The 21,034-nt window shown below is 43.8% G+C and overlaps 1 non-coding gene across 1 annotated transcript; it reads right to left on the bottom strand.

The window, feature by feature from the left end:
• Positions 1-18,274: 18,274 nt before the first annotated feature.
• Positions 18,275-18,346, bottom strand: TRNAG-GCC (transfer RNA glycine (anticodon GCC)). Its single transcript has one exon. It is a non-coding gene; the product is annotated as a tRNA-Gly (tRNA).
• Between the last annotated feature and the right edge of the window lie 2,688 nt (positions 18,347-21,034).

The following is a 21,034-nucleotide window of genomic DNA, read 5'->3' as shown; positions in this document are numbered from 1 at the left end:
TCATAAGCATCAGCACAACTTTAACAGAAGAGAGTTTAAGAATGAATAAGGCTTGGCTTCCTGTCCTGAAAACCTCCAGACCAACAAAGACTACAGTCAACAATAGCCATGCGGATTAGCTTTGGATTTCACACATTAACAGATCACTTCAGGATACAATGGTTCCATATCAACATACCACACCCTCATTAGCACATTATCTTGATACTTACAGGACAATGGTTAGCACATTACCTTTGATACTTTTTGCAGGACAATGATTCAGCTCAAACCCAACCCCTTTCTGACTATATATTACTCTTCCTACACACTTGACACTGTGAGACACTGTCCTTCAGTGTTACTCCTCTGAAGATGCCTGCCACAGCTTCTGGCAAAACGTCAGGAAAGAAAATACCAAGACCACGGTTACACAGCCCGGATAACCTACGAGAACCAATGAACTCTGACCGTGAAAGCCTTCGACAATATTTTAAAACTAGTTCCTTCTCAGCTGTTTGAGTTCTGAGGGGAAATAATAGGGGAGGGGGACTCACATTTATTGGAGTATGAACAAAGTGCACATATAAGCATATGATCATAGCTGTAGTAGTTGTGGCTATACGCCCACAGATTATGCAGTGTCACTAAATACTATGTTTTGAATGAAGAAAATTATATTCACCACAAAGATTCATTTTTAGAAGGTTGGTCATTCCACATGCTTTGAATGAGTGAATGAGGTCCTGCAGAGAAAGTTCTGCTCAGCTTTTTGGTGCATTGTTCCACAAGGTTTATGCCGATGTTGTCATCACTTTAACTCTTTTTGATAATCTCCAAGTTGTGGTTTGAGTTTCAAGGTAAATACATTGAAAACTCAGAAAATATAATCTGAAATAGATCAAGCTTATGCAACGTCTCACCCACAAAAACAAATGCAGCTCAACAGTGATGTTGCTTGCCAAGTGTTTGACAATCCCCTTATTTCTCCAGTGCCGGAAACAGGAGGTTTATCAAACCCATAGTGGGCCTCATTAGGCTCTGCAGACCAAAAGGCTCCAAATGTACAAGTTTTACGATGCTTGGGATCAAAGTACTTAAAAGACAAATTGTTCCTGCATGTACAGCCAGCATGGCGTAGTGGTTAAGAGTGGCAGACTCTAATCTTGGAGAACCAAGTTTGATTCCTCACTAGAGTTGCCAACCTTCAGGTGGTAGCTGGAGATCTCCCGCTATTACAACTGATCTCCAGGTGACAGAGTTCAGTTCACCTGGAGAAACTGGCCGCTTTGGAAGGCGGACTTTATGGCATTATACCCCATTGAAGTCTCCCCCTTCCCCAAACCCTGTCCTCCTCAGGCTCCCCCCCCCCCCCGCAAATCTCCATGTATTTCCCAACCCTGAGCTGGCAACCCTATTCCCCACTCCTCCACATGAAGCCTGCTGGGTAACTTTGGTCATAGTTCTGTCAGAACTCTCTCAGCCCCACCTACCTTACAAGGTGCCTGTTGTGGTGGTGGGGGGGAGGTGATTGTAAGCAGCTTTGAGACTGCTTACAGTAGAGAAAAGCAGGGTAAAAACCAAACTCCTCTTCTTTTTACAGTTGAGGTATTCTTGGGAGGCTCTGCTCCACCATGCCTGAAGCAAGGCAGATTGGTACAAGAGGCATCCTATATGTTGAACATCCTTCCTTCAGCAATTTTGCCTGGCAATGTGATTTTGGCAGTAAGGGAAGATCTCTCTCTTTTCCTAGGCTTCAAAAAACTATTTAAAACATGTTATTGTGTTTATTACGGTTTTTATGATATTTTTATTTTAAACAACTCTACTGCGTTTTGTGTGCCTTTGCTACATTTTACTATATTGCTGTTTTAGAGCTGCTTTTATGCTGATGGTTTATTGTTTTAGTGATTTTAATGAACTAGAATCATTACTGTTATAGTGTTTTATTGCTTTGTACTTTAGTTTTCATGTAAGCCACCACAATAACACATTTGGTTAAGGAGTAGGGTTAAAATGCTGGAAATATTAAGAAATACATTAATTGTTTTTAAGGCCCTATTACAGGCTAAGATTATTTCAATCACCATTACTTTCAGCAGTGCTATAAAAGTGCATACTCTTTGAGTGTAATATATTCAAAATTAGGACACATTTTATTTCAGCTTTTTGGGGTGGATTATAATCAGTATAAAATAGGGTTGGCAACCTCCAGGTGGTTACAGTAAATGGACACTTCTGTGCAAAAGAAAGTTAAATCCAAAAGCACAGAAAAACACATACAGAAATCTCTATCAATCTATAATACATTCACAAAATTCCGATGAAAAGTACAATGAAACCGTAGGATACAATATACAACATTAATCCAAGATAGAAAATGTATTTACAGCAATATACAACATCAATCCAAAGTAGAAAATGCCAACACTATAAGGTAAGTACAATCATAGCAATATATCAAACATATGTTTCTAATACTATCTTATTCACAGCTTCAACAAAAAGCTTGGAGTCACAGGTAAGGCTCAAGGTTCAAGGCTGAAGAGGCCCAGGCTAGCCTAATCTCATCAGATTTCAGAAGCTAAAAAGGGTCAGCCCTGGTTAGTACTTGGATGGGAGACCACCAAGGAGTGCCAGGGTCATTATGCAGAGGAAGGCAATGGAAAACCACCTCTGTTAGTCTCTTGCCTTGAAAACCCTAATTGGTTGCCATAAGTCAGCTGCGACTTGAGGGCACTTTATACACACACACACACACACACACACACACACAGCCTTTCCTAAGTGGCTTTCACTTGTGATGGCATCCTGAGCAGGATGTTATTGGCAGATGAGAGAGCGGGAAAGCTTACACAGGGAAGGATGTTACCTTACTTTTACCTGGGGGCAGACTGTTTAAGACTTGAAATTTGGCTGACAAAAGAATTGGCAAGCAAAAGAGTTGTTAAGTTCTTGTAGGTTATTCGGGCTGTGTAACCGTGGTCTTGGAATTTTCTTTCCTGACGTTTCGCCAGCAACTGTGGCAGGTAACTGCGAAACATCAGGAAAGAAAATTCCAAGACCACGGTTACACAGCCCGGATAACCTACAAGAACCAATGAACTCTGACCGTGAAAGCCTTCGACAATATTTTGAGTTGTTAAGGCTCAGGTGTTTCATGCTTTTTCTTGCCCAGTTGGTGACAGTTGGACCAATATCAGTTTCAAGACAGTCTTCAAGATAGCCCCACATACAACATATTACAACAGCATAACCTGGAAGTTACCAAGGCATGAACAACTGTGGTTATATGTCTGTTCTTTCAAGGATTTGTTGTGGTGTTTTTCCACAGTCACGTGGTCTTTAAGATATGGCCTTTAAAACATGTCCTTACAGGGACAAAGAATTCTTTTTACTAGGCTAATGCCTATTTCTTTCATATATAAGTATAGGCAGACATTTCCCAAATAATATTACCAATGTATGCATGTAATCCAAGTTGGTCAGCTGTAATATCATGCAAAGCAGTAAAGCATATACAATTTAGGGAGGCAGGGCTTAATAAATTCCTCCCCACATTAGTTATCTACTCCTCTGCCCACCCTGGCAGAATTAGAAATGTAGAATATGAAAAATAGGCCGGATTCAGATGTGATAAGGTGTTGTTTATAAACCATGCTTTGAACATATCTTTGAGTTAGCTGAAGGTAAGTACAACAAACTGGTGTTTGAGGACAAAGCAGTGATTTCAAACTAGGGGTTGCAGCTTTTTGTTAATCACAGTTTGCTATAAAGTATGAACTCAAGCTTGGTTGAGTAGAACTATTCCTTGCAGCTGCCTGGGCACAAAAAATGGCCCCTCTGGAAACCAGGGAGAAGGCACAAAGCAACAGACCAGGGTTTACACACAGATCAGGATCTGAATTTATGGAATCTGTAAGCAATGGATAAGTGTTTCCGGTAGCTAACCAGACTTTATTGCACAAACTGTGATTCAGATTGACATCTGAATGAAGCCACACATTTGTTTCAGTTAGAGAACACTACAGCCTTCTCAGTGTGAAAAAATCCCCCTCCCCAGAATATACCTTGCCCTTTCTTTGCCCACCTTTCTAAAGATGCCTGAATGTTGAACAGATTTTTTCATTCTTCAGTTTCCACAAATTTCTGATCAGGAAGATAAATTTTAATTGTTTTCACCACTCAACATCACTGTACATATTCGTAGTTGACCAAATGGTTACATTTACTAAGATGAACTGGCAACTTGTAAATATATTTCTACTCTTCTCAGAAGCTCTCTAGGCAGGTTTAAGCTCAAACCTAGAAAACCAGGAACCCCTTTGAAACCTCTGTCTTCATCAGTATATATAAAAAATAACTCCAGGGTAAAGATAAAATAATTTACTCACTCATAGCACCTTAGGGATCTTGTTACTAAAAATAATTTCTTTAGCAATGTTAGTATATGAAAAGGTTGCAGACCTTGTTTCATTAATCTTCATAAGAAACCAGTCCTTAATGTTCCCAGCAAGGAATGATGGAATGGGGCTCCCTTTTGAACCATTAAGGAAGCTGTCTTGTGGTTAAGGCTATTCCGTGAATTGGGATTGGAAAACGCCTCTCCAAATTCTAACACTCCATCTATCTGCTGTTCATTAATGCGCCCACATCTTTGGATTAACGAGAACCAATCAATTTAGGTTCATACTGGAATAAATGCTGCCATCGTATTCCCTATTACTATGCATGGGAGTGAAAGCTGGACAATGAAGAAAGCTGACAGGAAGAAAGTAGACTCCTTTGAAATGTGGTGTTGGGGGAGAGTGTTACGGATACTGTGAACACATTGAAATATTGCACTTACCTATACTATTCGACTGGAACACAAAGAGGCCAAGCCAGAAGAACCCCTTTAGACTGGGCCTGGAAAACATCAGTCCTGTATTTTGTGTGCGCATCATTTCATCAAGACCACCTTAACTGAAGCAATGAAAAAGAAGTTTTAGAAAGCAAAACAGGATTTCTAAGTCATGTAGGGTCGCCAAACTCCAGGTAATAGCTGGAGAGCTCCTGCTATTACTACTGATCTCCAGAAGATAGAAATCAGTTTACCTGGAGAAAATGGCAGCTTTGGCCATTGGACTATACTATGGCATTGAAGCCCCTCCCCTCCTCAAACCCCGACCTCCTCAGGCTCTTCCCCAAAAACTTCCCACTGGTGGCAAAGAGGAACCTGGCAACCCTAAAGTGATTAGGATGCTTTAGCTAAATTTATATACAGTATTACAGAGTTGGAGTGGTACAGTGGTTAGAATGCCACAGAAGGATCTGGGAGAACTAGGTTTAAAGCTCTACTTTGCTGTTGAATCTTGCTTGGTGATTTTGGACTAGTCCCTGTCTCTTATCCTAACCTACCTCATACGGTTGTTGTTAGGATAAAACAGAGCGGGTGAGAACAACGATGTAAGATGTATTCCCACTGGGGAGAAAAGCAGGGTATAAATACAATAATAATATTACCAGAGCCTCATAATCCCATCCTGCTTCTTCCTCCATTATCTATTTGATGCTCAGGACATCAATATTTATGTATCAAATTTTATTTATTAAAACAATTTAATTCTACCTGTTACTAGGGTTGCCAACCTCCAGGTACTAGCTGGAGATCTCCTGCTATTACAACTGATCTCCAGCTGATAGAGATCAGTTCACCTGGAGAAAATGGCTGCTTTGGCAATTGGACTCTACGGCATTGAAGTCCCTCCCCTCCCCAAACTCTGCCCTCCTCAGGCTCCGCCCCAAAAACCTCCAGCTGGTGGCGAAGAGAGACTTGGCAGCCCTACCTGTTAACAAATCCACTTAACTGCAGCTTCCCAGTAACATTAATTACACTGCATTGAAATTGGGCCTGAAGGGACTAAGTAATTGGTTGAAATGCCTTGCTTGGATGAACCAACAGAGAATGATCTGAAATTGACTGAGAGAAGATGGGGATTCCAAGGTCTGTGCTGGTACAGGGCTGTTCAACATCTGTTATCAATTGCTTAGATTTAAAAGGTGAAGAAACACACTTTTTGAGCACACAGAAGATACTAATTCATATGTTATACATTGGCACATGCATATTTGCCACAATAACTTCACATGATGGAGAGCTGCAACCAGTCCTGATACCTCGGCGCATGTACCTGGATCATAACTTGTGAAACGTTTTTGAGCCCAAGCAGAAAAAGCCGGAACACAACTAACTCAAGGATCAGACTCATATCATTAATGTGAATCTCAGCAAGAGAAGCTATAGAAAGGAAAGGAAAAAACCAGGAAAGGAAAAAATCACATGTACAAGAGACCACTGATTAGGCAATAGTATTTCCAGGGACTCAAATGGTCACAGTTGACAGCGAAGTAGCTGAGCCAGCATGGAGCTACAGTACAGAGGAGCAGTACAACCTGCATTTGAGACAACATTAATAGAACCTGAGTTCAAGACTTTACAAGCAGTCCTGAATACATAAGATGGTGTATGATTTTCAGATGCTGGACTTCCACAGACTAGAACAAGGGTGTTGAATTCAATCGTAACAAGGGCTGGATATGACATAAATGTCACCTGGTTGGGCTGGGCCATACCTTGCCATCCCAGATCGAGAGTGGGGGGGGGGGTTTGCCTCATGGGCTGGATAAGAGCTCCCCAGGAGATGGTTCCATGGGTCTTATGTTTGACCCCCCTTGATTAGAAGGTGTTCAAGAGTAATAATAAGGATGATAAAGGGTCTCTAATGCAAATAATGTGAGAAAGAGTGGAGAGACAGAAGGTAAAGGAATGAGACATTTTCTTTCCGAGATAAACATTGTAAAGTGTTTTTTTTTTAAGAATAACAATTGTTTACCATATCCATTGAGAAAAAAATGTTAAGGTTGACTAAATGGAAATATTGTAAGGAGAAAGTTGTACATTTCATAGCTGGGACAAGCTGGCTGAGATGCCTTTGTTGGAAATTTTAAAGGTTCCTGCCTTATGGCAAGGCTGGCTCTCTTGGGTATTCTTTCAGTTTTAAAGATCCCCAAGTAAATGAAGTGCCCTTGATAGTACTTTGTGAAAGAGAGGAAGGGAAAGCAGAGATGCCAGCTCCTTTCCCCCCTCATTTCTTGTCATATCAACCTCCTGTTAAGACAAACAAACAGACAAGAATAAATCTTCAGGGGAGGAAATAATTAAATGGATCTTAACTTCCCACACATGCCAGAAACAATCTACTCAGCCTGTAGCAATAGCTGGCAAACTAAGAATAGGAAGCAAGAAATATGCTAAAGCAGAACTTACCATAAGGAGAAACCTGAGAGAAATGACTTGCATTCCCAATAGGTGCACCTCTCGTTCCTTCAGCTCCCTGTAGGAATACTTATATGGCCATGTCTCAAGAGCCACCAAACTCCATCCTTAACCTGTGAATGAATGTACTTGATGATGAGCAACATGACTTGTACGAAAAGCCAAAATTTCACCGCCCCCACAACTTCCCTTTTCTGTGTCTGAAAAAAATAACTTTCATTCCCGTTCCTAGCATGACTTGTTCCATGTTGCTAAAGAAACCAAGAGACAGGCAGTGTTGTCACAAGCTGATAGCCAACCATGCTTTTGTTAGGCAGATTGCTGGGTAGTCATCCAGGGTGGCTGGATAATGCTTCCTCGGTGAGAGCCAATGATTAGGAGATGGTCTCCTAATCATGTCCAAGCACGGGGGCAAATGGCCCATTTTTCTGGGACTTGCAGGTCTAGAATTACATGGCTTAGGGTTGTCAGTTCCCTCTTCGCCACTGGTGGGAGGTTTTTGGGACGGAGCCTGAGGAGGGCGGGGTTTGGGGAGGGGCTTCAGTGCCATAGAGTCCAATTGCCAAAGTGGCCATTTTCTCCAGGTGAATTGATCTCTTTCGGCTGGAGATCAGTTGTAATAGCAGGAGATCTCCAGCTACCTGGAGGTTGGCAACCCTAGGCTGCAAGCCTGTATAGATAACTATGATTTTCAGAAACAACACAGAATTTTTTTTCTTTTATAACACATGAGATTGTGTGTGTGAGTGGGGAGGCTTGTTACCAGTATGTGCTGGACTCAGAGATAAAATACTTGGGAATTTCTCCATATTTTTAACTAGGATTCCGATCAGAGCTGAACGATACCATTCTGCTGAGGAGAGGGAGCAGGTTCATTTATCGGACCAAACATCACTTTGTAGTTTTGGAAAAGTAGATCCGCAAAGAGTTTCTAGATGATGACAGTTGAAACTGGGGGTGTAGCTAAGGGTGGAGGGTGCCCAACATGTAGTCTAAAGGACCTTTTCTCTTGAGGAGTGCCTGTTTGCCATTGTGGTAGAGTGACGAAGAGAGTCAAACTAGTATCTGAAAGACTCAGGTTCGAATTCCCACTCATGCCATGGAAACTTGCTGGGTGACCTTGGCCCAGTCATGCTATCCAGCCTAACTTACCTCACAGGGTTCTTGTGAGGATAAAATAGAGGTGAGGAGAATTATGTAAGCCGCTTTGGGTCCCCATTGGGGAGAAAGGTGGGGTATAAATGAATTAAAAATAAATTGCTTCCACTCAGGATTTGCTCTCATATTTGTAAATGAAACAAATATTACAGGCACGTGCTAAGTCTCCAGCGTGCTCTCTCTCTTCTAAAAGAAACTAAACCTGGTAGTGAATTCCCTAGAACTTGGAGAAGTGAGAGAGTATGCAACAATATAGGCTAACACACCAATATGAGAAACATCCTTCAGCAAATATCTAAAAATGAGCAAAGACAAAAATGGGTTAATAACTGTGCAGCCCTAAGCAGAGTTACCCCTTTCTAAGCCCATTGATTTCAACTTTGCTTATGATTGCATTGTAAATGTATGAGACCAGCTAAAGCTCTATCACATATCTCTATGCCTTGTATACCTCCACCAACTCATTTGCCACATGTTCCCCACACTTTTTATTTCAACATGATAGGATATATCTAACTAACTAGCAGCAGAAGGCCATGGGGGACATGGAGTTTCCTTATATCTCCCCTCCCCCAAAGTCCCTTTTTACACCAAGAAAGATGAATCTTGGAGCAAGCAGAGCTCCATGATCAGAAGGGGGAGGAAGGTAGGGTTGCCAACTGCCAGGTAGTAGTAGTAGATCTCCAGCCGATAGAGATCAGATCACCTGGAGAAAATGCCCACTTTGGCAATTGGGCTCTATGGCATTGAAGTCCCTCCCCTCCCCAAACCCTCCCCTCCTCAGGCTCCACCCCCCAAAATCTCCCACCGGTTGAGAAGAGGGACCTGGCAACCCTAGAGGAAAGGATAATTTCTTCCAACTGACACTGCAACCCCTTATTCATGTGACTGTTTGACCATGTAGATTCTGTGACTTCAGGCATCATCTTTGCGGGGCAAAAGGAACTTCTATGTGGAGGAGAATGTGGAGGAAATAAATGTGTGTTGTATTAGTGTTTGGTTGGACACTAATACATCAGGTAGACTTGCCTCGGGTCCAAAAGAGCTCAGGTCCCATTCGATAAGCTTCTATCCCCAAAACATATTTTTTGGAGGTCTTGATCATTGTGTAGGCTGTTCCATTATAGCTGTTTCAGTGGACTGTTTAAATGGTGTCATGAGTATTTTATTACATTTTAAGGTGAAGGTTCTTTCCCCGGAACTACTTTTATGGATATATACATTGTGTATATATTTTTATTGTGTTCTTGTTGGGATTCCCCCACAAAATATATTAGCTTTTACATCCAGGTGGGGCTTTTTATATTTGGTTTGGTGTGGTCAGCTGGTATTTGAACAACGAGACTCGTTATTTTCTTCCTTTCTCTTCCTTCAACAAACCTGTCTCCTCAGAAGTTCTATTTGTCCAAAATGGGACCAAAAGATGGGAGATGACATGGAGAATCCACACTCAAAGACATGGCTGTTCAGAAACTCATCTAAATAAACAGGGTAACATTTGGGTTTCAGATGAGATTAAAAAGTGGTGTCTGGCCAAATGAAAAGGTATGTTTTAGGGCTTAAATGGGCAGTTGATCTGGTTAAAAGACATATATCTTTGGAGGCTTGAATGGATATGCGGCTTTGGCTATAAGGCATATCATACAGATTTAAATTCTTTAAAAATAAGCTGTAAAGTAACAAGCTATTCTCAATTGGTTCTCGTAGGTTATCCGGGCTGTGTAACCGTGGTCTTGGTATTTTCTTTCCTGACGTTTTGCCAGCAGCTGTGGCCGGCATCTTCAGAGGAGTAACACTGAAGGACAGTGTCTCTCAGTGTCAAGTGTGTAGGAAGAGTAATATATAGTCAGAAAGGGGTTGGGTTTGAGCTGAATCATTGTCCTGCAAAAAGTAACAAAGGTAATGTGCTAACCATTGTCCTGTAAGTATCAAGATAATGTGCTAATGAGGGTGTGGTATGTTAATATGGAACCATTGTATCCTGAAGTGATCTGTTAATGTGTGAAATCCAAAGCTAATCCGCATGGCTATTGTTGACTGTAGTCTTTGTTAGTCTGGAGGTTTTCAGGACAGGAAGCCAAGCCTTATTCATTCTTAAACTCTCTTCTGTTAAAGTTGTGCTGATGTTTATGAATTTCAATGGCTTCTCTGTGCAATCTGACAAAATAGTTGGTAGAATTGTCCAGTCTTTCAGTGTTTTGGAATAAGACTCTGTGTCCTGTTTGTGTCAGTCCATGTTCAGCCACTGCTGATTTCTCAGGTTGGCCCAGTCTGCAGTATCTTTCATGTTCTTTTATCCTTGTTTGTATGCTGCGTTTTGTTGTCCCGATGTAAACTTGTCCACAGCTGCAAGCTATACGATATACTCCTGCAGACTTCTTGCCATTTATTAAAGGAGTCACTGATAGGATGGAGAAACTTTTGAAAAAACATAACCTACAAACAGTGTTTAAACTCACCAAGAAAATACAACAAATGCTACGATCAGCAAAAGACAAAAGGGACCCCCTCACCTCTGCAGGAGAACATCGTATACCTTGCAGCTGTGGACAAGTTTACATCGGGACAACAAAACGCAGCATACAAACAAGGATAAAAGAACATGAAAGATACTGCAGACTGGGCCAACCTGAGAAATCAGCAGTGGCTGAACATGGACTGACACAAACAGGACACAGAGTCTTATTCCAAGACACTGAAAGACTGGACAATTCTACCAACTATTTTGTCAGATTGCACAGAGAAGCCATTGAAATTCATAAACATCAGCACAACTTTAACAGAAAAGAAGAGAGTTTAAGAATGAATAAGGCTTGGCTTCCTGTCCTGAATACCTCCAGACTAACAAAGACTACACTCAACAATAGCCATGCAGATTAGCTTTGGATTTCACACATTAACAGATCACTTCAGGATACAATGGTTCCATATTAACATACCACACCCTCATTAGCACATTATCTTGATACTTACAGGACAATGGTTAGCACATTACCTTTGTTACTTTTTGCAGGACAATGATTCAGCTCAAACCCAACCCCTTTCTGACTATATATTACTCTTCCTACACACTTGACACTGAGAGACACTGTCCTTCAGTGTTACTCCTCTGAAGATGCCGGCCACAGCTGCTGGTGAAACGTCAGGAAAGAAAATACCAAGACCACGGTTACACAGCCCGGATAACCTACGAGAACCAATGAACTCTGACCGTGAAAGCCTTCGACAAGCTATTCTCAAGTTGCAATTTGTCCACCCCATCAGGGGAAGGACGGACCAGACAATGGGACACAGACTGTGGTTCCAGTGCTGATGAAGCCTAAAGGCTGTAGGTTCAGAATACAAACCGTGTGAAAATCACCAGAATAATCACAAGATTATTTCCAAGTAAGTGAAGGCAATTTCCAAGCAAGGCAAGACCAGCCAGGACAAGCTACAATCATTGCCAAGATGCAGCCTCTTAATAAGGTCATTACCTCCAGCAGTCTATGGTTTCCTTCTTTCTTCGTGTCCATCCAGCTCCATAGTTTTGTCTGCACAAACAGCTCTTGCTGTTAGTGTGTGGTAGCAAATTATTATTATTGTCATCATTGTTGTTATTAACCTTGTATTGCCTTTTCGTTAATTTCTCTTCCTTTTTTCCCATACTTAATTCCTCTTTTGTTTTGCCCTCTTGCTTTCATGATTAGCCATTCCTCTATCCCCACTTCTAATTTTTCTCCCCCACCCCTCATATTTCAGTCTTGGTCTCAACTCCTTCTCACCCATCCTGGTTGGCAACTTAGAAGGTATTTAATAGCAGGACAGCAGCAAACCTTTTAAAATATTATTTAAATATTTAAGGGGGAAGTTAATATTTCCCTATAATCTATCAAAATACTAAAAGGATGCTCCCCCCTTCACCCCTACAAGCATGATAACAGAATGTTAATCTGCCTTAGTGGTAATAAATGTGGAACAGAAATTAGAATTTAGCTTAGCTTCCATTGCAAATAGAACGGGGAGTCTGGAGATAACCTGGGCCAGGCTATTCCAATTCCTTTCATTTTTGGCCCTGGAACTCCCACAATCGTCCTGAAGCTGGTGGCCAGTTTTGAGATTCCTCATTTTATTTTCTGATGAGTTATGTCTGCCACAAATGGATAGACAGATGGACATGCCGATTCTTTTTATTATTACACATGCATGGTAACAGCCAGCCAAGTGATTTGTTCTGTCATTATATTTGATTTAGATAAGGGTCATATGGGAGGGGGGCAGGTGGAATCTTTGTCCGGGGGTGTATGGTGGCTCTTGTCAGCTCTGTGTCAAAGAATAGACCATGAATATTCAGTGTATGCATGTAATCTTGTGCTTCGGAACTGGATGCATGCACAAACTAACAGAATTACCCGAAGTACTTATAACTTAATATTTCGATTGTTGTCATCTATAAATGTGAATCCTTTTCAAAAAAACGTTCTAATGTAATCGAGCAGAGGGAATTGATGGTATAAACAAGAGGATTCTAGTTATTTCACTAAACATAATGGATTCTTATGCAAGAAAAAAAGGAAGAAAGTAGGATATACTTGAGTATCATTCCTTAGTAGGGTAATTCACACTACTAGCTTTATATATGACCCTGGGAGAGAGCATCAGCTATGACTTTGGTACTGTCCATGTGAAAAGGATGGGATGAAGTCATTGTCCTGCAATGCTTGTCTCCATTGGATCCTCTTTGTCAATGCAGCCAACTTGAGGACTAGTGGTCTGTACACAGACTAATTCCTTCTGTCTCGTGAGTAGAAGCACAGTGATTTTGAGACCCACACAATTCCTGGGTACTCCTTCTCAGCAGTGGTAACATGCCACTCTCAGGGAACCAATTTCCTGCTCAAGACCGTAACTGGATGCAACCTCCTAACTGTCCTACTTTCTACACCATAACCTCTATTGCAGCAGCTGAAGCACCTGTGTTTATAACAGTGGTGTTATTTAAGTCAGGAGCAGCAAGTATGAGACTGGGAATTGGGCACACCTTGAGATAGAGTTAGATGGGATCTTGGAGGTCATCTAGTCCAACCCTCCCCTCAGTGCAGGAATGCACAACTACAGCATCCCTGAGAGATGGCTATCCAGCATCTGTATTGCCTTCTAGTGAAGGAGAGTCTACCTCCTTATGAAGTGGTCTATCCCACTCCTGAACTGCTCTTATCATTAGGAAGTTTCTCCAAACACTTATTTAAAGTCTTCAGTGTTTCCCTTCAGTGACCCAATGGCTCCCAAGGGAATCCAACAACTATTCTTTTACAGTTAGTCCCACATTCTGTATCTGGATCAAGACAGTATTCACATTCTGAAGGTGATTTCCTCCAGGCTGTATTGAAAACAGTAATGTCTTCAACGTAAACCATGGCAAAAAATGTCGTATCTGTAGCAGCTTATCTGCCAGTCTCTGGGAAGTGCTTGGGGCATTACAGAGCCAAATGGGAGGATGGTAAATTCAAGCAACCCCATTTCCAACGTGAAAGTCATTTTCTGCCTGGCCTCATCATACCTGGAGATTGGCTCTACCTGGAGATTGGCACCCCTATCTGAAACAGAGTTTCTCCACCTCCTTCACATATCAGAAAGACTATTAAAGCAGTAGCCTTCAAACCTACTAGACCCAAGGCCCACCATTGATCCCTCCCCCTGAGGAAGCAGCATAGGACCCAATGAGCTGCAAGCACAGTCATGTGACATCATAACTATGTGACAGGAAGAGAAAGGATCAGAGTTACAACCTCACCAGTGTTGAGGCTGAGGCTATGAGCAGCCGACCAAGACCGCCAGGGATAGGAAAGATAAGCCAGGCATCCTGAGGTGCTGTGGCTCAGTGATGGAGCATCTGCTTGGTATGCAGAAGGTCCCACGGTCAATCCCTGGCATCTCCAGTTAAAAGGACTAGGCAAGTAGGTGATGTGACCGAGACCCTGGAGAGCTGCTGCTGGTCTGAGTAGACAATACTGACTTTGATGATTCAGTATAAGGCAACTTCATGAGGTGTAGTGTAGTGGGGAACAAGTCAGCACAGGAAAGTAGAGAACACCAACACACCTACCTACAAAAGCTCTTTGTTGTTGTCTCTTTTCCCACCTGGCCTGGTCACTCGTCTAGTCATCCAGTTCTCCTGGCCTGACTCACTTCACCTATCAACTGGAAATGAGCTTTCTTGGGAACAGAGGTCTATGTGCCACAAATGCCTGGCCAGAGCATTGGAGAACCAACTGTGTGTGTAGCTGTACTGTGCAGATATGGGAGGGGGGGGAGAAAGACAGCATAGAAGAACATTTGCAGCGGGAGGAAGGTGGTCTCTGGATCTGCCTGTGTTAAAACGGAATCCTCTCCACCACCGAGTGAGATCATCTTGCCATCCTGCTAGTCTTCTTAACCCACATGCAAAAAGAATGACATGAAGCATGGAGCCCTTGCTTTTTATGCGTGTGCACTAACAGCGGTTCCTTTCAAAAAGCAGCAAACAGTGGCAGCCCTATAGGGAACTCTACAAAATAGGGCTGGTTCTGCGACCCTCTCAGGGTCCTGACCCATGGCTCAAAGACTATGGCATTACAGGGAGATGCAGCGGTGCCCAGGCATCCTTCCAGGGTGCCAAGATCCTGCTCCAGCTGAGTGCTCTCCTCTTCTCAGTTCCCAGTTCCTATCACATAGACCATTTGGGAACACAGAGATAGCAGCTAGGCAACCTTCCATCATGCCTCACTGAGAATCTCTTCCTTAAGCACCCATACTGTTATTGATATTTGCATTATCATTTATTACTGGAAACAAGTTTGGGAGGCAGGTACAAATATGTTCTTCTAGTGCTGCTGGTGACAGGCAACCATAAATGACTTTCTGTGTAAGCTTGAACCAGCATGTACTTTTTAAATAATTATCAATTTGGATTACAGCTAAAACATCTATTTGATTGTTTTAAAAGATGGTACCTGGGTGTTTGGAAATATGTTGCCTCAGCAAATCATTATTTTTAATGTACATACTTATGATTCTGGGGGTGGCTGGTGCCATCTTAGAAGAGGCATTTCTTTCCTTGTGCATATAACAGAGGATGGCTCTCTTGAGACCATGCTTATTGTGACACATGTACATCTTTTAAAAATGAAAAAATAGACTTTTTCTTCAGAACTAGTGTTTTATTCATATGCAAATCTAACCAATTAGGCAATTCAGTAAACTGTTTAATCAACTATGTTTCCTTTAATTAAGACAGCACTAATTAATATAGCTGCATCTTCTCATGTAGGCAATGATAAAATTTAGCAAATTCAACAACTATCAGTGCCATTCTAAGCAAAGTTGCACCCTTCTAAGCCCCATTGACTTGGGATTTAGATGGTTGTTTCTCTGCTTAGGATGGCACTGTATGGCCATTTATGCAGGGCTGTTTCCCCGCTGTCACCCCTGCTGACTGCTTCGGGACTTCCTTTTGATTATGCATTTCTTTCCTGACCGACAGAGGTTGCTTTACGCTCCCTGCAGGTTTCCATGAGTTTTGCGCATGTTTTCCGGATTCTGGCTAAAACAGCATCCGGAAAACATGGGCAAAATGTGCGGAAACATGTGGAGAGAGCGAAGCAACCTCTGACGGTGACATCTAGCAGGGTTTTGGAGGCCAAAAATCTTAGAGAAGTCTTTTCCTGGAGACGTCTTTGACCTGTCCTGACCTGCCAAGGGGTGGGGGCAAACAGATGATAAAAATCCTTGGCACGTGGAAGAGGGTGTCTGATACTGACTCCATCTAGGAGGAAGGAAGTCTTCTACCTGAGCTCCTGCTGAAGGTGGCCATTGCCATGTGGGGGACTGCAGGGCAGAACAGAGACGCCAAGCAGAATAGAGACACCAGGGGAGGGGCTGTGGCTCAGTGGTAGAGCCTCTGTTTGGTATGCAGAAAGTCCCAGTTTCAATCCCCAGCATCTCCAGTTAAAGGGACTAGGCAGCTAGGTGATAGGAAAGACCTCTGCCTGAGACCCTGAAGAGCCGCTGCTGGTCTGAGTAGATAATACTGACTTTGATGGACCAAGGGTCTGATCAGTATAAGGCAGCTTCATGTGTTCATGTGTAATACGAACCTTTTAGAACCATTGTTACTTTAAGTTAAGGAGCCTGCCTTAGAATAACATTATCTAGGGCATGTACATAGGAATCATGCGGTTACACTTTTCTTTTGTATCCTTTGCGCAATCTGTTGCTGTGCTGAGAGTATGCATGTGGGCATTTTCTTTTTAACAAATGTTTTATTAATGTTTAATGCTGGCAGCTGTACTACATACACCTCCACTGTTTTGGACACACTATTTTAAAACACCAAAGAGAAAAGGAGGGGCAGTCAATTGGCAGTACTCCCAATGGTAACCAGAAGCTGGATAGTGGGAGACAGAGGCACAAACTGAGGCTTCAGAAAGGCAACACAGGGAGGGGAAGGTGGGAGCCCTGATCCTCTTAGCGGGTAGTTCCTACGAAGGCCAGGTGGTGGCAGTGCGTGAACTGAAAGAGGGAGAGAAAAGCCCCTCAGAGGGCAAGATGGAATGGGGCCTCCAAGTCCTTGGAGCTGTTCTGCTACACCCTGCTGTGAGGTGAGAACAATTGCTAGGCAAGCTTCTCAATGTCAAGTCACGAGAGGATGAATATAAGATGGGATAAAAATATCGCTTTATAAAGATTGAAAATACTGGCAAAATTGACAGGATCCTGAGACATTGATTGAGATAACATAAGAGATATGCTTTGAATACTTGTACTGCACTTTCCTCCAAAGGTAGTTTACATCAGGTGGTGTACATCTTTCATTTATCCCTACAGGGATTGCAAGAAACTGTTTTTATTAATTGCAGTATGTGACAGAGGCAGCCTCTCTTGGAGAAGAGAGATTTAGCAGCCATCAGTTGTGTTTTTGTAACCTTTGGCTTGATCGATGCAATGCAATTCCTGCATGGGTTTACTCTAAAAATATATATTTGGAAGTACAACTGGTACAGAATGTAACTAAATAGTTCCTGAGGGGTGGAACCATATTACTACCATTTTGTGTGGTTGCTATCTACCTTTCAGGTTACTGCATGTTGCTGGATTTTGACTTTTAAAACTCAATATGGCCTATATCTGGCACATGGCAGACTTGCTCCTCCTTCTCTAAAACGAACAATGGGCGAAAACGCATGGTCGCTTTATCCTCCTTTAATCCCTGTTTTAGCCAGGATCGAATGCACATGGATCCTGGCTGAAACAGGGATTAAAGAAGGATACCACAACTATGCGTTTTCGCCCAATTTCTCCCATCTTCCCTGATGTTTTCAGTAGTACCCATATCCAATTAGGACTCCTTTCCAACAGACCTATATTAGACATGTATCTTCCCATACACAGATAAGCACACGATTATCTGGCAGTGATTATCTGACATGATTATACTGAATCAGTGAAAAGGCCCATCAAGTGTTGTCTATTCAGACTGGCAGTGGCTCTTCAGGGTCTCAGGCTGAGGTCTTTCCTGTCACCTAGCTGCCTAGTCCCTATAACTGGAGATGCCAGATTGAACCTGAGACCTTCTGCATGCCATGCAGATGCTCTACCACTGAGCCACAGCCCCTGTCCATGGCTCTCAGGCTGAGGTCTTTCCCATCACCTACTTGCCTAGTCCCTTTAAGTGGAGATGCTGGGGATTGCACCTGGGACCTTCTGCGTGCCATGCAGATGCTCGACTACTGAGCCACAGCCCTTTTCCATGGCTCTCAGGTGGAGTTCTTTCCCATCACCTACTTGCCTAGTCCTTTTAAGTGGAGATGCCGGGGATTGAACCTGGGACCTTCTGCATGGCAAGCAGAGGCTCTACCACTGAGCCACAACCCCTGTCCATGGCTCCCCAGGGTCTCAGGCTGAGGTCTTTCCCATCACCTACTTGCCTAGTCCCTTTAACTGGAGATGCTGGGGATTGAACCTGGGACCTTCTGCGTGCCAAGCAGATGCTCTACCACTGAGCCACAGCTCCTCCCCTAAAGGCTAATGTTTTAATCCATTTGTAATCTAGCTTTGCGAAGGAGACAATTGAACGCATGAAGCTGCCTTATACTGAATCAGACCCTGGGTCCATCAAAGCCAGTATTGTCTACTCAAACCGGCAGCGGCTCTCCAGGGTCCCAGGCAGGGGTCTTTCACATCACCTACCTGCCTAGTCCCTTTAAGTGGAGATGCCGGGGATTGAACCTGGGCTGGAGGCCTTCTGCATGCCAAGCAGATACTCTGCCACTGAGCCACAGCCCACGGCTCTCCAGGGTCTCAGGCGGAGGTCTTTCCCATCACCTACTTGCCTAGTCCCTTTAAGTGGGGATGGCCGGCACTGAACCTGGGACCTTCTGCATGGCAAGCAGAGGCTCTACCACTGAGCCACAACCCCTGTCCACGGCTCTCAGGCTGAGGTCTTTCCCATCACCTACCTGCCCAGTCCCTTTAAGGTGCCGGGGATTGAACCTGGCACTGAGCCACAGCCCACGGCTCTCCAGGGTCTCAGGTGGAGTTTTTTCCCATCACCTACTTACTTAGTCCCTTTAAGTGGAGGTGCCGGGGATTGAACCTGGGGCCTTCTGCGTGCCAAGCAGATGCTCTGCCACTGAGCCGCAGCCCACAGCTCTGCAAGGTCTCAGGCGGAGGTCTTTCCCACCACCTACTTACTTAGTCTCTTTAACTGGAGGTGCTGGGGATTGAACCTGGGACCTTCCGCGCGCCAAGCAGACGCTGTACCACTGAGCCACGGCCCCGTCCCTCCCTGCCCGACAGAGCTAACTGGTGTAAAGCCTGTAAATTTGTGACGGTGCCACGAAGCGAAGGGACCGGCGCGTTCCCGCTCCCTCCAAGCCGCCTGGGCCGCTCTGCGCTCGGCTCTCCCCCAGCAGAGGACACGCGAGAGCTCCCTCCGCCTCTCCCCGCGCTCTCGACGGCCGGACGGCCGCCCCCCCCCCCAAGCCGCTCCCTTTCCCTTTCCGATCAGCTGGCCCGAGGGCTGGTTCCCCTGGTCCGCCGGCTGGAGACTGGCTGCCGCCCCCGGAGGGCCAGCGAGCGCCTTCCCGGTTTCCCTTTGGTCCGAGGGGCTTTCCTGGCGGGCGTCAGCCTCGTCCGGCGACCCAGGCAAACGGCAAGTATTTCCCTTGCGAGCGAGACCCGCGTTACTCTTGAACTGCGCTTTCGGGGTGGGTGTCAAGGCCGGGAGGCGCAGGACCCGGCCTCTGGCTTCTGGGCAGGCTGGCAGGCTTCTGCGGAAGCTTTGCCGAACGGGGTTACTAGAAAAGAGCAAGAGTCCAGGAGCACCTTAAAGACTAACAAAAATATTTTCTGGCAAGGTAGGAGCTTTAGCTCCTACCCTGCCAGAAAATATTTTTGTTAGTCTTTAAGGTGCTCCTGGACTCTTGCTCTTTTCTACTACTGCAGACAGACTAACTGCAGACAGACTAACAAAAATATTTTCTACAAAAATATTTCTACTACTGCAAACAGACTAACTGCAGACAGACTAACAAACATATTTTTGTTGGTCTTTAAGGTGCTCCTGGACTCTTGCTCTTTTCTACTACTGCAGACAGACTAACTGCAGACAGACTAACAAAAATATTTTCTACAAAAATATTTCTACTACTGCAAACAGACTAACTGCAGACAGACTAACAAAAATATTTTTGTTGGTCTTTAAGGTGCTCCTGGACTCTTGCTCTTTTCTACTACTGCAGACAGACTAACTGCAGACAGACTAACAAAAATATTTTCTACAAAAATATTTCTACTACTGCAAACAGACTAACTGCAGACAGACTAACAAAAATATTTTTGTTGGTCTTTAAGGTGCTCCTGGACTCTTGCTCTTTTCTACTACTGCAGACAGACTAACACGGCCACCCACTGTGAATGATCTAACTGGGTTAAAACGTGGTTCCAACCCTGAACGCGTTTACTCGGGGAGGCGGCCCCAGGGAAAGTCAACGGGGCTTACTTTCCAAGTGCACGCGCATGGGAGCGTCGCTGTCCCACGGCAAGCTGTCTGATGCAGCGTTTTCTATTCCACCGCCAGCCCGGTTTTACTTATGTTTTCTGCATTTATGCACGGGAGGTTTGGCCTTGGATTTGCCGCTCTGTAGATGCCCATTTTCCCCATCCAAAATCTCAGAACTCAACAATAAGCCCCCAGGCAGAATTTGGAGAATTTGGATGGGGGAAATGGGCATCTAGAGAGCAGCAAATCCAAGGTAAAACCTCCCATGCATAAATGGCTTAGAAATAAATTCAATAGATTCCAGTGGAACTTTCTCCCTAGTAAGTAGAATTTATTCTAAAATGAGTCCTCCCCGGCACAAACAGGCAACCCCCCATTCAAATCCGGGAGCGTACACGCAGAATTCCCCCCCCCCCAAAAAAAAACCCCTCCTACTGAAGGGAAACTACCAGATGAAATTTCCCACAGGAAAGTGAGAAGGCAGGACCCAGAAAAAATAACCCGAAAACCAAATTAAATGCTATCGCTTTTTACCTCTTTGTCTGCCATTTCTAAGAAGC

Source organism: Euleptes europaea, chromosome 12 (assembly GCF_029931775.1).
Source record: "Euleptes europaea isolate rEulEur1 chromosome 12, rEulEur1.hap1, whole genome shotgun sequence".
NCBI lineage: Eukaryota > Metazoa > Chordata > Lepidosauria > Squamata > Sphaerodactylidae > Euleptes > Euleptes europaea.
The sequence above is the reverse complement of the archived record's forward strand: the minus strand, read 5'-3'. Positions and strand labels throughout refer to the sequence as shown.